Source organism: Abramis brama (genome assembly GCF_963993115.1).
Source record: "Abramis brama genome assembly, chromosome: 11".
Classification (NCBI taxonomy): domain Eukaryota; kingdom Metazoa; phylum Chordata; class Actinopteri; order Cypriniformes; family Leuciscidae; genus Abramis; species Abramis brama.
In genome coordinates this window covers 1,284,061-1,297,500 of record NC_139973.1, presented here as the reverse complement: position 1 = coordinate 1,297,500, position 13,440 = coordinate 1,284,061, and the positions used below count along the sequence as shown (strand labels likewise).

The 13,440-nt window shown below is 37.6% G+C and overlaps 1 protein-coding gene across 1 annotated transcript in view; it reads right to left on the bottom strand.

Annotated features, from left to right (window-relative positions):
- Positions 1–12,840, bottom strand: part of gli1 (GLI family zinc finger 1) — a 56,231-nt gene extending 43,391 nt beyond the window's left edge. Inside the window, exon 1 of the mRNA XM_084128519.1 lies at positions 12,427–12,840. The gene's annotated coding sequence lies outside the window, so the exon portion shown is untranslated. The remainder of the gene's footprint in view (positions 1–12,426) is intronic.
- Between the last annotated feature and the right edge of the window lie 600 nt (positions 12,841–13,440).

The window sequence follows — 13,440 nt, the reverse complement described above, 5'->3', positions numbered from 1 at the left end:
CTGCTAAACACCCGTTTATCTTTCTGGATGGAAACGATATACATCACAACTTTAAAGATGCTGCAAACGTGAAGTCAACCTGAAGTCTTGCATATTCCTGAAGCAATATCAACATGGTTAGTTGGTGCATTAGTGAGACAAACATGTGGCGGGTATTTGGGTAAATGACAAACGATATAGACTAGTTTTAGACTAGAATTAGAAAAATGCTGTTTAGAATAGTTTTAGATGGAATATAGCATGAGCAAAACCATTAACTTCCCCACACACACATCAGCCGTACTGTAGTTCTGTTGTAAACAGGAACGATCTACAACTGACAGAAACTCAGCACGTCTATTTCAGTGAATAACACTAATAACTTACAGGCTGGTGTAAATCTAGAGCAGGATCACACACACACACACACACACACACACACACACGCATACACTCAGACGCACACGCACACACACACACACACACACACACTCACACACTCTCACACACACACACACACACACTCACACACTCACACTCTCTCACACACATACACGCATACACTCACACACACACACACACACACACACGCACGCACGCACGCACACACGCACGCACACACACACACACACACACACACTCACATTCACACACATGCACACACACACACAAGGTCGGTGTAACTCATCCTCACTGCATTCCTGCACTGATGCTTCACTCTTCAGAAACATAAACACATTTCAGCAGCAGACGAATCATTTCTGCTCAATAACAACCAATACAAGAGACACAATTACAGTTCTGACACACACACACACGTCTCATCTTTCATCATCCGCTGGTCACCACACTACTGAATATCATATTCTTAATGACACAATATCTTTGTCTCATTTTGAGAAACAATATCTAAATATGCTTTCATGCTTAAAATAAGTAAAATCTGCCAAATACAAACACATCGTTATAAAACAAAGTCCATTTATCCGGGAAACAAAACTGCACAGAATATCTTATTATTTTGTTCAGTTTCCCCCGGATGAAAGCACTCTGTTTAAGGATGTATTTGTATTTCATCTTGTTCAACTGGACAATTTTTTTTTTTTTTGTTAGAGAAGAGCAACGTGAACATTCATCTAAACTTCTCCTTTCGTGCTTCACAGATGAAAGAAAGTCAGTTAATTATGAACTTTCATTTTTGCTGATTAATTCTATTGAGTAGAATTTTGAAAGGAAGATAAAGGAAAGGAAGAAAAGAGGAAAGAAGGAAAGAAAGAAGGGAGGAAAGGACGGAGGAATGGAAGAAGGAAGGAAGGAATGAAGGAAGGGAGAAAAGAAAGAAGGAAAGGTTGAAGGAATAACAGAAGGAAAGAAAGAAGGGAGGAAAGGACGGAGGAATGAAGGAAGGAAGGAATGAAGGAAAGAAGGAAGGAAAGGACGATGTAAGAAGGAAAGAAAGAAGGGAGGAAAGGATGAAGGCATGAAAGAAGGAATGAAAGAAGGAATGAAAGAAGGAAGAAAAAGGGATAGATAAAGCGCGTGCGAGAGAGAGAGAGAGAGAGAGAGAGAGAGAGAGAGAGTGCAACAGCAGGAAAGCAGAGCTCCCTCTCCTGGCCTCTGATTGGTGGAGAGCCTCAGCCCACCCAGGCAGCAGCAGCTCATGGGCATAAATCTGAAGCCTGACTCACAGAGCATTACAAACAATCTGCAGCTCGCTCGCTCACTCGCTCACTCTCTCTCTCTCTCTCTCTCTCTCTCTCTCTCTGCCTCACTCTCTCTGCCTCACTCTCTCTCTCTCTCTCTCTCGCTCTCTCTCTCTCTGCCTCACTCTCTCTGCCTCACTCTCTCTCTCTCTCTCTGCCTCACTCTCTCTGCCTCACTCTCTCTCTCTCTCTGCCTCACTCTCTCGCTCACTCTTCCTCGCCATGCATTATTCTCTCCATTCTCTTAGCGAGCCCAGTGCTAATAAAACTCAACTCCTCTCAGCTCTGGCCAACAATATTATTTTGGTAAAGACATAATTGGGTTTGCCTCTGAGTGAAGGGAGCATGTGTGTGCATACGTGTGTGTGTGTGTGTGATCGTCATGACGGAAGTGTGCAGTAATGCATGGCATGATGGCGTATGAGATGACGGCAAACTTATGCAATGAGCAAACACAAGCGTGCCAGGTAAACCTGTGTGTATAGGTGTGTGTATGCATGTTTGTGCATGTGTGTATGCTTGTGCATAATCATGGCTGACTGCCAGTGTCTGGATTATTATCTGCACTAGTGTGGGCCAATCACAGCGGGGTTCAGTTAAAAAGCGTTATTGGCGGTCATTAAAAAGAGCCAAATGCCATTTAAAGTGATTAATTTTACTTTCTTTTGATGATTTTTTGGGGGTTGCATCTAATTTGTCAAATGCCAAAAATCTGAAGCGCAAGAAACACATCAAAGACACATAATTACAATGATGTGAGTTCAAAATTCCAGTGTCTCCATGACAACAGGGTGAATAATAAACACGCCCCCTCACAACTCTCAGTGCGGTGGACACCAGTGAGTCATCACACACACACACACACACACACTCACTCACTCACACACTCACACACACACACACACACACACACACACACACACATACACTCACTCACACACTCACTCACACACACACACACACACACACACACACACACACTCACACACACACACACACACACACTCACTCACACACTCACACACACACACACACACACACACACACACAAGATGACAGGTACAGATAGAGAGAGACCTGAACTCATGTGAAATCCAGTCTGGAATACTGTTTCTTAGGGCTGGGTATTGACAAAAATTTCACAATTTGATTCGATTTCGATTCAATATTGATTATTTTGGATATCAGGTACAACACATGGCAAATTTTCTCAAGGAAAACAAATCTCTTAACTAATGCTGTAAACTATGGGAGTCAGTTGTAGCCTAGCCTTCATTAGCCTACTATAATATTAAAGGTAAAAATGAACTGATTTGTATACAAACACTTAAATTACACTTTGATTTATTTTTTATAATAAAGTTATATGAAATATAAACATTTAAATGGTGGCTGTCATAAAAACTTGCCAGATTTATTCAAACATGCATTAAAAATGATCATGAATATGTAATATGGTGCATATATTTAGCAGAATGCTCCTCTAGAGTTAATTCTTCTCGCTGACTAACGAGTTTATGATCACTGGATATGGTTTTTCTGAGGTAAATGTGACGTTACATGACATTGTTTACAAGCTGTTTTACTGACGTCAAATCTCAGTCAAAATAAGATACACCCGTGTTTTGCCAGATAAGAAGTTTATTTACTTTTTTAATTCATTTTACTCTAATTCATTTTTATAACTATATCATTTATCTCTTTTAACTCCTTTTATAACTGTTTTAATTTCCCCTGCTTTTAATTTGTGTCTATTTTCTATGCAAAGCTCTATGAATTGCTATAGTGTGATTATTATAATTCCTTTCTATGTAAAGCTTGTGAATAACTGTTTGAATATTCCTTGCTTTTATTTTGTGATTATTTTTATTCCTCTCTATGTAAAGCACTTTGAATTGCCATAGTGTGTGAAATGTGCTATATAAATAAACTTCCCTTGTCTTGATTAAGCGATTCCATGTCACATGATACGGATTTCGATAATTTGTTCTCCATCTTTTAACACACTTTCAGACGCTCATTCATGTTTATCTCGCGCTGTAACTGGTGTTATTAATGCGGAAGAGGAGATCATGTGCTTCTCTAGAGCTGAGCCAGAGCGATCTCACGCCACAGCGCCAAAACGGCATTTATGTTTTTGAATTTCGTAAGAAAATGGACGTAATTCGAAATCTGAGACTTTGTTTCATATCAACTGTAACAAAGCACAAAGATTATTGCGATTTATTGGATGGGATGCGCTACAATGTTGCATTCATTCATCAACTGAAAACAGGATGACTAATTGATTCTTGGGATTAAAGAATCGATATCGGTTCGTAAAAACCGATGATGTGACATCATTTCCAACAAAATCAGGCCAAAACGAAGTTTATTTCATTTTTCCGGAAAAGTTTGCACTGGCTGGTAAACAAACACTTCTGAGCTCCCATTGGTCCGTTGTGGTGATGATGTAATAGGTGGGTGTGTCTCTGAGGCTCCGCCTTCTGTGAGGTGTAAATCTTCTCCGGTTCATTCCTTCAGTTCAGTCCATCGAGTAAAAACATGAACAAACCGGAGAAACGCTTTAGAATAGAAACTGAAAGTGGGATATAAATAAACGTGACGAGACTTTACTAGCGTGTCGAATTGCAGATGCTTTGATCAGATGCTTTCTGAACTGCTGTTTTCTCACCGCTGTGATTTTTGTTGTGTGTTTATTTTGTTATTGAGAGGAAAGCGCTGCACATATTTACATGTGGATGTTCGCTAAGAGTATATCACTGATGAACTTCTTTTCACCCCTAAACAAAGAACGAAAAAAGTGTTTCGCCGTGAGTATATCAGGGCTGAGATCTCGTCTGAAACTCTAGAGGGCGGAGCCTCAAGCCACACCCACTTATTACATCATCACATGTGAACATGTACAGTCTTATTCTCAGGAGAAACATCTGAGACAGAAAGTCTCCACCAACAAAAACTGTTTAAACGAGTTGTCGTTTATTTTGATCATTCTTTCCTATTGAAAATGTCAAACACCATGAATAAACTATATTTGGAGATAAATTGGAATATTGAAACTTGCTGAGCTGGTTTAATATGATTCATTTATACAGAGGGTAAACATGAAGTGAAGAGGTACTGAAGTGAAAGCTAGAATGAGTTGATAAACAGGTCTCGCCATCTAAACCTCAAACAATACCTCTCATATATACACTGACAATGCAATCATTTTCAGAACAGATCAATAATGTGAACATCTGAAACACTCATGATGATTACAATACATTGATAGTCTTGATCGGGGACAATGGCTGCTTGTAAAGCTCAATAGTTTCGTAACATAATCCAACCTTTAACTCGAAAGCTACACTGCAATCAGCGTTTCCTTACTGAGCTCTCGCCTTTCACAGATGCAAGAAGCCCCAAAACCAGCGAAAGAGTAATTATCCGTTTTATTCAGATCTCAAACCAAACCCGGAGAGACAGAGGTGTGGCGAGAGAAAACAAGCGTGGTTCAGTGGCCAGAATGGGCCGCTTCATTATTTAAACATTTATACATTTGCTTATGTTCTGTTCAAACATGACATCACGAGATTTTCCACCCCAAACCGATGTCCACGTTTAATGTCAAACAATGACAAAGAAGCACTTGCAAGTGTTTTCTGAAGGAAATGTTCATGCAAAAATGAACTTAATTCAACTTGATGATTCTCTATGATGATTCCAAACCTCTATGACTTTGTTTCTTCAGTGGAACACAAAAGCAGATGTTTAGGAGAATGTTCACGCTGCTCTTCTCTGGAGTTTGACAGTCACTGTTTTCTTGCACTGAAGCATCAGCATTGATGATAAACATCTGCTTTTGTGTTCTAGTGCAGAAAGAAAGTTATAAGGGTTTGAAATGGCATGAGGGTAAAAGTAAAACAGAATCGTCATGTTGCACAAGGTTATTTATTTGCATCTACGACTCCATGAAGAACCTTAAACATCCATTTGACAAAAGGTTCTTTGAATTATTGTAAATGTAATTTATTTAAAATAGACATGCATGATATATCGGCCACCATATCGGTATCGGATGATATATGTTCATTTTTAATGTAATAGTTACCGGCCCAATAACAAGATTATGCCGATATATTAAAGCTGATAAATAATGTATTATTTCCTTCAGCTGAGACACTTCAGATGCGCATTGTTCAACATGATGGATATAAATTGCTTGAAATATGATTGGAATCACTTCAAAAAAGTGCAGGGTTAGTGCGGGCTACATACAATTATAATGAGAACATTATAATTGTGTGTTTGGGACATGGATTTAATGGTGAGACTTTTGTTTTTGTAATCAGGCTCTCAAAAATTATATAAAAATCTGGATTTAGATTTATCAGCCAATATATCGGTTATCGGCTTTCACATATAAAGAATTATCGGTTATCAATAACGAAATTTTGGTACACCAAAACTTTCATATCGGTGCATCCCTAATTTAAAATAAATGTAAAAAAAATCACTGAAAGATTCTTTGCGGAACCAAAAATGTTTTTTTCTATGGAATCACTGCAAAAACTCCCTTTTAGGAACCTTTATTTTTAAGAGTGTGGGGGGAATTATTTCTTTAATGGAAAGAAAGAAAGAAAGAAAGAAAGAAAGAAAGAAAGAAAGAAAGAAAGAAAGAAAGAAAGAAAGAAAGAAAGAAAGAACGAAAGAAAGAAAGAAAGAAAGGCGAATAATGTGAATCCAGCAGACACATGCACTGTAAGAGTTGAGAAGACGCGCAGCATCAGTCCTGAGCTTTATTCTCTCTCTCTTGTCCTTCATGAATGAAAGAGGGACAGAAAATAGGAAGGAGGAAAAGCCTGAGAGGGAATAAAAGAGGGACGGGGGTATTTAGCGGGTTTTACCCTCTCTGACTCCTTCCTTCCCTGCCTGGGTATCTGAGCCCCGGCTCGGGCCGATGACTGGATGGACAGCTGCTATTAAAAGTTGATTGTTTCAGGTTCACGGAGTGTGAAAGGGTGTTATTGGGGTCTACGGTCCCCGTGAGGGTGGTCTCCGCGCACGTAGAGGGAGAGAGGGGGAGGCGAAGGAAAGTGTCACGTGACACGAGTCTCGGTGCGCAGCCCCAAAGAGGAATCTGGCGGAAAAACACACCACTTGTTGCCGCCTGCCTTGGCCAGCTTTAGTGAACGCCGTCTCTCACACACTTGGATTCACACAGTAAAACACAGCAAGGAACATCCCACCCACAAACACACACACACACACACACACACACCTATTTAGACTAGACAGACAAAACCTGTAGTTGCTCTGAAAGACCATTAGACTTAAAGGGATAGTTCACCCAAGAATGAAAATCAGCCCATGATTTACTCTCCCTCGAGTCATCCTAGGTGTTTATGACATTCTTCTTTCAGACGAATACAATCAGAGTTATATTAAAAAATGTCCTGCCGCTTCCAAGCTTTATAATGGCAGTGAATGGCTGTTTCTGTTCAATAAATAAGTCCATAAAAGTGCATTTATCCATCATAAAGGTGCATCTATCCATCATAAAAGTGCATCTATCCATCATAAAAGTGCATCTATCCATCATAAAAGTGCATCAATTCACGATAAAAGTACATCTATCATCATAAAAGTACATCTATCCATCATAAAAGTGCATCTATTCACGATAAAAGTGCATCTATTCACGATAAAAGTGCATCTATTCACGATAAAAGTGCATCTATCCATCATAAAAGTGCATCCATCATAAAAGTGCATCTATCCATCATAAAAGTGCATCTAAAAAATGATAAAAGTGCATCTGTCCATCATAAAAGTGCATCTATCCATCATAAAAGTGCATCTATCCATCATAAATGAACTCCACAGGCTCCGGGGGGTTAATAAAGGCCTTCTGAAGCGAAGCGATGAGTTTGTGTACATGTACAAGGAACATCCCACACACACACACACACACACACCTATTTAGACTAGACAGACAAAAGCTGTAGTTGCTCTGAAAGACTTAAGCTACATCTACACTCCTCTCTTAAAAAGATAAAGGTTCTTCACTGGTATTGATGGAACATTTAACTAGGGCTGGGAATCAAAAATCAATTCCAATTCAGGAATCGGACACTTAAGGTCAGGAATCGGATACTTTTTATAAAATTAATATTTGGATTCCTCTTATCGATTAAGATCTCTTCCATGTCTTTTTGCACTTGAACAGACCACACAAAAATATGTAAACACAGCCGGTTATGTCTTATGTGAACGTAAAAAGTTGACAAAGAAAGCGCATGTGTAATAATGTAGTGGATCCGTGCAGCTCTTAAAGGGACAGCAGCCTAATATTCCTGCTCTATAATAACACTAATATTCCTGCTCTATAATAATACTAATATTCCTGCAGCGTCTCTATAATAACACTAATATTCCTGCTCTATAATAACACTAATATTCCTGCTCTATAATAACACTAATATTCCTGCAGCGTCTCTATAATAACACTAATATTCCTGCTCTATAATAATACTAATATTCCTGCAGCGTCTCTATAATAACACTAATATTCCTGCTCTATAATAACACTAATATTCCTGCTCTATAATAACACTAATATTCCTGCTCTATAATAACACTAATATTCCTGCAGCGTCTCTATAATAACACTAATATTCCTGCTCTATAATAACACTAATATTCCTGCAGCGTCTCTATAATAACACTAATATTCCTGCTCTATAATAACACTAATATTCCTGCTCTATAATAACACTAATATTCCTGCAGCGTCTCTATAATAACACTAATATTCCTGCTCTATAATAATACTAATATTCCTGCAGCGTCTCTATAATAACACTAATCAAACAACAAAAGACAAAGAGAAAATTCACTCATTCTTGACTGAATAACTTTTGTAACAATATTTGTAATGTATGTTTTATTTTTTAAAGTCACGTTTGATTGCAGTTTTTGTAATACCTGAATACCTGAAATATTAAAACACTGTTTATTTCAATCGTATCTTTGTTCAGTTGTATTTATTTGTGCTAATTTGCGATTACCAATTAATTTATTTGTTCTTATTTTATTACCAAGTGTTCACTTGTCTTTAATAATGCTTGGAATTGATATTAGTTCGGCTAGTTGTTCTTGCTGTGGTATTTTTTGTAAACCATATGCACAGATTCCTCATGTGAGTGTTCTTTAGCCTGTTGAATTTTGTTCATGGTATTCAGATACATTGAAACGTTTTGCAATAAGACTTAGAATAAATGTGAATTATATCTAAGTTGTTGTTTTTTACCTTACTGGAATAGAAATTAGGAATCGATAAGAATCGGAATTGATGAGCAGAATCGGAAACAGAATCGAAATTGTTCAAATTAAAATGCCCAAAACTATATTCAACATCCACGGAATTTTTCCATTCGACAAAAGTTTCTTTACAGTGAAAAAAGGTTCTTTAGATTATTAAAATGTTCTTCACACTAAAAGAAACGGTTGTTTTAAGAACTGAAAGGTTCTTTAGGGAACCAGAAATGGTTCTTTAGTTGCATCTCGAGAGCAACGGTCAAACGCGTCCATCAAGGCATGTTTGTGTGGAAGAACAATGGAAAATTCGAGCTTTTTGAAGACGATTCACTTTCACAGTTATGCTAAAGATAAATGATACTTTGTATCTTCATATTACATTCCTGCAAAGATGGCAGAAAATTTACTCGCAATTGCTGCATCAAAATATGAGGCGTTTAGACCATTTATGATGGAATAACGATTAAGTGCGACCTGGATTTTCCATTAAGTGCCGAGATATTTTGATAATGATAAAATGATCATGGCAGAAGAATAAATGTATGATGTCTGGTTTATTCTCAGAGTGCTTTTATTACGTGTTACGCATTCGATACTGATGTGATAATGCGATATTATTGCGATACTCCAAGACATATGATAAAAGGTTAACAAAAAATGAACGGTTGATTACAATACAAAATTTGCTCTTACATTGTGTGTGTAAATGAATAGTCTTGGACTTGGTGCTGAAACCCAAAGCACAGGACAATAGAGACACCAGAATAACAATATTCATGATTCTGAAGCTGAAAACACAGAATTATTTTAGACGAATATTCTTGCACTCTGTCACTGACTAGATATTTAAAATAATAAAGGCTACTTTTTAACATCAGACATCTGTCATTATCAGGACACACAAATATTCCCCCATTGCATTATTATACATTACACTCAACATTATATATAGTAGTTTAATGTAGAACTGACCCTGAAACTCTGGAATTTTTCTCACACAGTAATTTTCATTTTGGGTGAACTATCCACGATACATATTACATTGCAATATATTGTGACACGATATATATTGTTACACACCCTAAACCCGGATCTTAGACAGATGTGTGTGAATCAGTGATAGCAGCATTAGTACCGGACTCCGGTTCTCCACCCACATCTTAGCAAAAGGTGACACACATGCAAGGCCTCTTTAGCACTCTGGTGTGTAACATCTCAAGCTGTCTCCAGGGGAGGCTTCTGGCCAGATCTGTGTCGAGTGTGATATGCTAACGGAAGCCTTTTGGCTCTAACGCAGGTCCATCAAACACTAATGAGCTCGGGGGGGAGAGGAAGACACCCTACAGAGTCTTTCTCACCTCAGGAACAGACTCCACATACACCTGGAGAAGATTCGCAGACACTGACCTCTTCATGCCACTAACAAGCTTTCAGAAACACCATATTTACAGTGTCCTTGTTACATATGTTACATGTACTTACCATAGTAATAACAGTAAATTATGCATAATTACATGCAACTAGCCCTAAACCAACCCTAACCCTATAGTAAGTACATGTAGTTGCTTAATATTACTCAGTACTTAAATATATAATTACACTGTAACAATGACACCTTAAACTAAAGTGTAACCCACTTTACAATAAGGTTCATTAGTTAACATTAGTTAATGTATTAACTAACATGAACTAACCATGAGCAATACATTTGATACAATATTTAATAATCTTTGTTAATGTTAGTTAATAAAAATCCAGCTGTTCATTGTGTGTTCATGTTAGTTCACTGTGCATTAACCAATGTTAACAAACACAACCTTTGATTTTAATAACGTATAAGTAAATGTTGAAATTAAAATTAACTAAGATTAATAAATGCTGAAGGATTGTTCATTCTTAGTTCATGTTAACTAAGGCAGTTAACTAATGTTAACTAATGAACCTTATTGTAAAGTATTTACAAAATAACTGTAAAGATCATCTAAAACTGATGGTATATTACGAAAAACAGCTGCATTTTTTATTCCGGAGGTCAAACTCTGGTCAGAAAAATACTTAGACAAAATAAGCTTTTCCTAATCACATAATGGATTGGACATTCCAGTAATTTATTTTAATTCAAGATCATTTGCTGTATACTTTTCTTTAACAACAACAAAAAAAGTGTAAGAATTTTTTATGTTAATGTTAAATCACAAAAATACACTGAGAAATGTGGCTTTTTGACATCAGGCCCATCTATTATTACATACTAGACTCATATGAGATTTTCACACGGCAATTACACAGATTAATGAAGATTATATTAGATGTCTGTTTTTCCCCCATTCTAAACTTTCACAGATTCCCTTGATCTGACATAATATGTAGTTTATGATCACAATCAAATGTCACAGCTGCAAAATACAAAATACCCAATCCCGGATAATTAAAAAAAGTGCATAATATGAAAACTTTAGCCTATGTACCTTAAGGGTTATAGAAGATTAAATATAATTAAATGTTGACATGCAACATTTTGTTGTTGTTGTTATTGTTTTGTGTATCATAACTTTTTGCATGAAGAAAATCCCCAATCCCGAATAACTTAAAAAAGTGCATAGAAACTTTATGAAAACTTTATGTAGCTTAAGGGCAATAGACAATTAAATATAATTAAATGTTGACATGCAACTTTTTTTTTTTTCTTCTTTTTTTTTTTTCTTTTTTTTCACGAAGAGCTCCCGTTAAAACACACGTAATCAGTGGCTTCAGGATAGACACATTTGGAAAAAAGATATTCGTCACTTAAAGTATTTCCCGTTACAAGAAACAGCTGTTGAGATCCGGCCTGTGGAAGAGCAGACTGACCTCCACACTAAAACTATCACGACTATCACATCATCAAATTATATGCAGAAGAGAACCAAATGAAACCTTTAAGCATGCACAATAATAATAAAATAAAACTAAAAAGAAGAAGAAGAAGCTCTGCTTATTTGCACTGTCTGAGATACGACTGCGAGACCACCAAGATACTGAGGCACAAGTCCAGAGAGACCACCATCATGCACACCAATACTCCACAAGCTCTGCAATAACGGAGAAATGCACTTCTGGATCATTCAAGACTGAAAAAAGTTCGTGACATTTCTGCATTCCGCTCCTCCGTGGCTTTTCATGACATCTGAGCTCGTGTTTAATAAGCTTTAGCCTCTTCTGTGTGTCCATGTTACTTAAACACTCTTGTGTTCGGCATTTACTCAAGAGACCCTCAGCAGCTGAGTGTGTAATAGACACACATGTTTGGATTGTTAATCAATACGCAAACATTCCACTTGATTAACACTCCAGCGCACTCACTCACTAGTAGAGCACTGATACAATGTAACATAAAAGTTCGCATTCTGCACATGAAATATAAGTTATACACATCTTCTGAACTGAAGGAATAGCGCGTTACCTTTGAAGACTGGATTCTGCCTTCATCAGTCTGTGTGTGGCCTCACTGGGATCCCAGAAAACTCCACTTTTCCCTGGAAAACTTGGAGCTGAAAGCCGAGAGCGTCCCGATGGGGGTTCGAGAATTTCCAATAAAGCCCCTCTTTCTCCTCACACACACACACACTCACTCACACACACACACACACACACACACACACAGATGCAGATGCAGATATGAGCGCTAAACTCTCCTCTTCACTGCGGTGTGAATATTCTCCTTCAGGCTCACGCGAACACAGACAAACTCCACAGAACTTTTCTCTAAAGTTCGGTTTTAGAAAAGACGGTCCATATTCGGTGCCGCCGGTCCCGTGAGCCCAAAGTTGCAGCGCGAGAATGCGAGACCTCCCCCTCCTCCCTCTCTCTCTCTCTCTCTCTCTCTCTCTCTCTCTCTCTCAGACTCCGTGGACCACCCCGAAACAGGAAGTTCACTTTTTTGTTTTTCTTGAGGGGAAAAAAGAGAAAGCCCTGCTAGACAGCGTCATTCCTACACCACCAGTAACTCCCACAATAATAATAATAATAAATAATAATAATAATAATAATAAAAGTAGGCTACTGCTATTTAGCCGTATAAAAAAATATTTTAGAATTATTTTTTTTAACCTGGAATGCGCTCTGAACAAAATAAGCAGTATAAATAGCCCAATAACCACTGTATTCAAAATTTGAACTGTTTTTTTTTTTTTTTTTAAGTGTAGTTTTACCATAAAGTGGAATGCGCTGCTTGTGAACGTTCGCGTTAGACAGACACGCGGCGCACCGCAAAACCCGGAGCGGGATTAAGTTTGGGTTTGGAGGTTTGATGATTTGTGAAGGGGAGATAGAAAGATAGAGAGAGATGTGTGATAAAAGTCACCAGACATAGCTAATTCTATGGGAGTAAATATGAATTAATATGCATATCGATGTATCTTTTCAAAGCACTGAATAAAAATTTCAATGTATGGATTAAGAAATGTGTAAATCGATT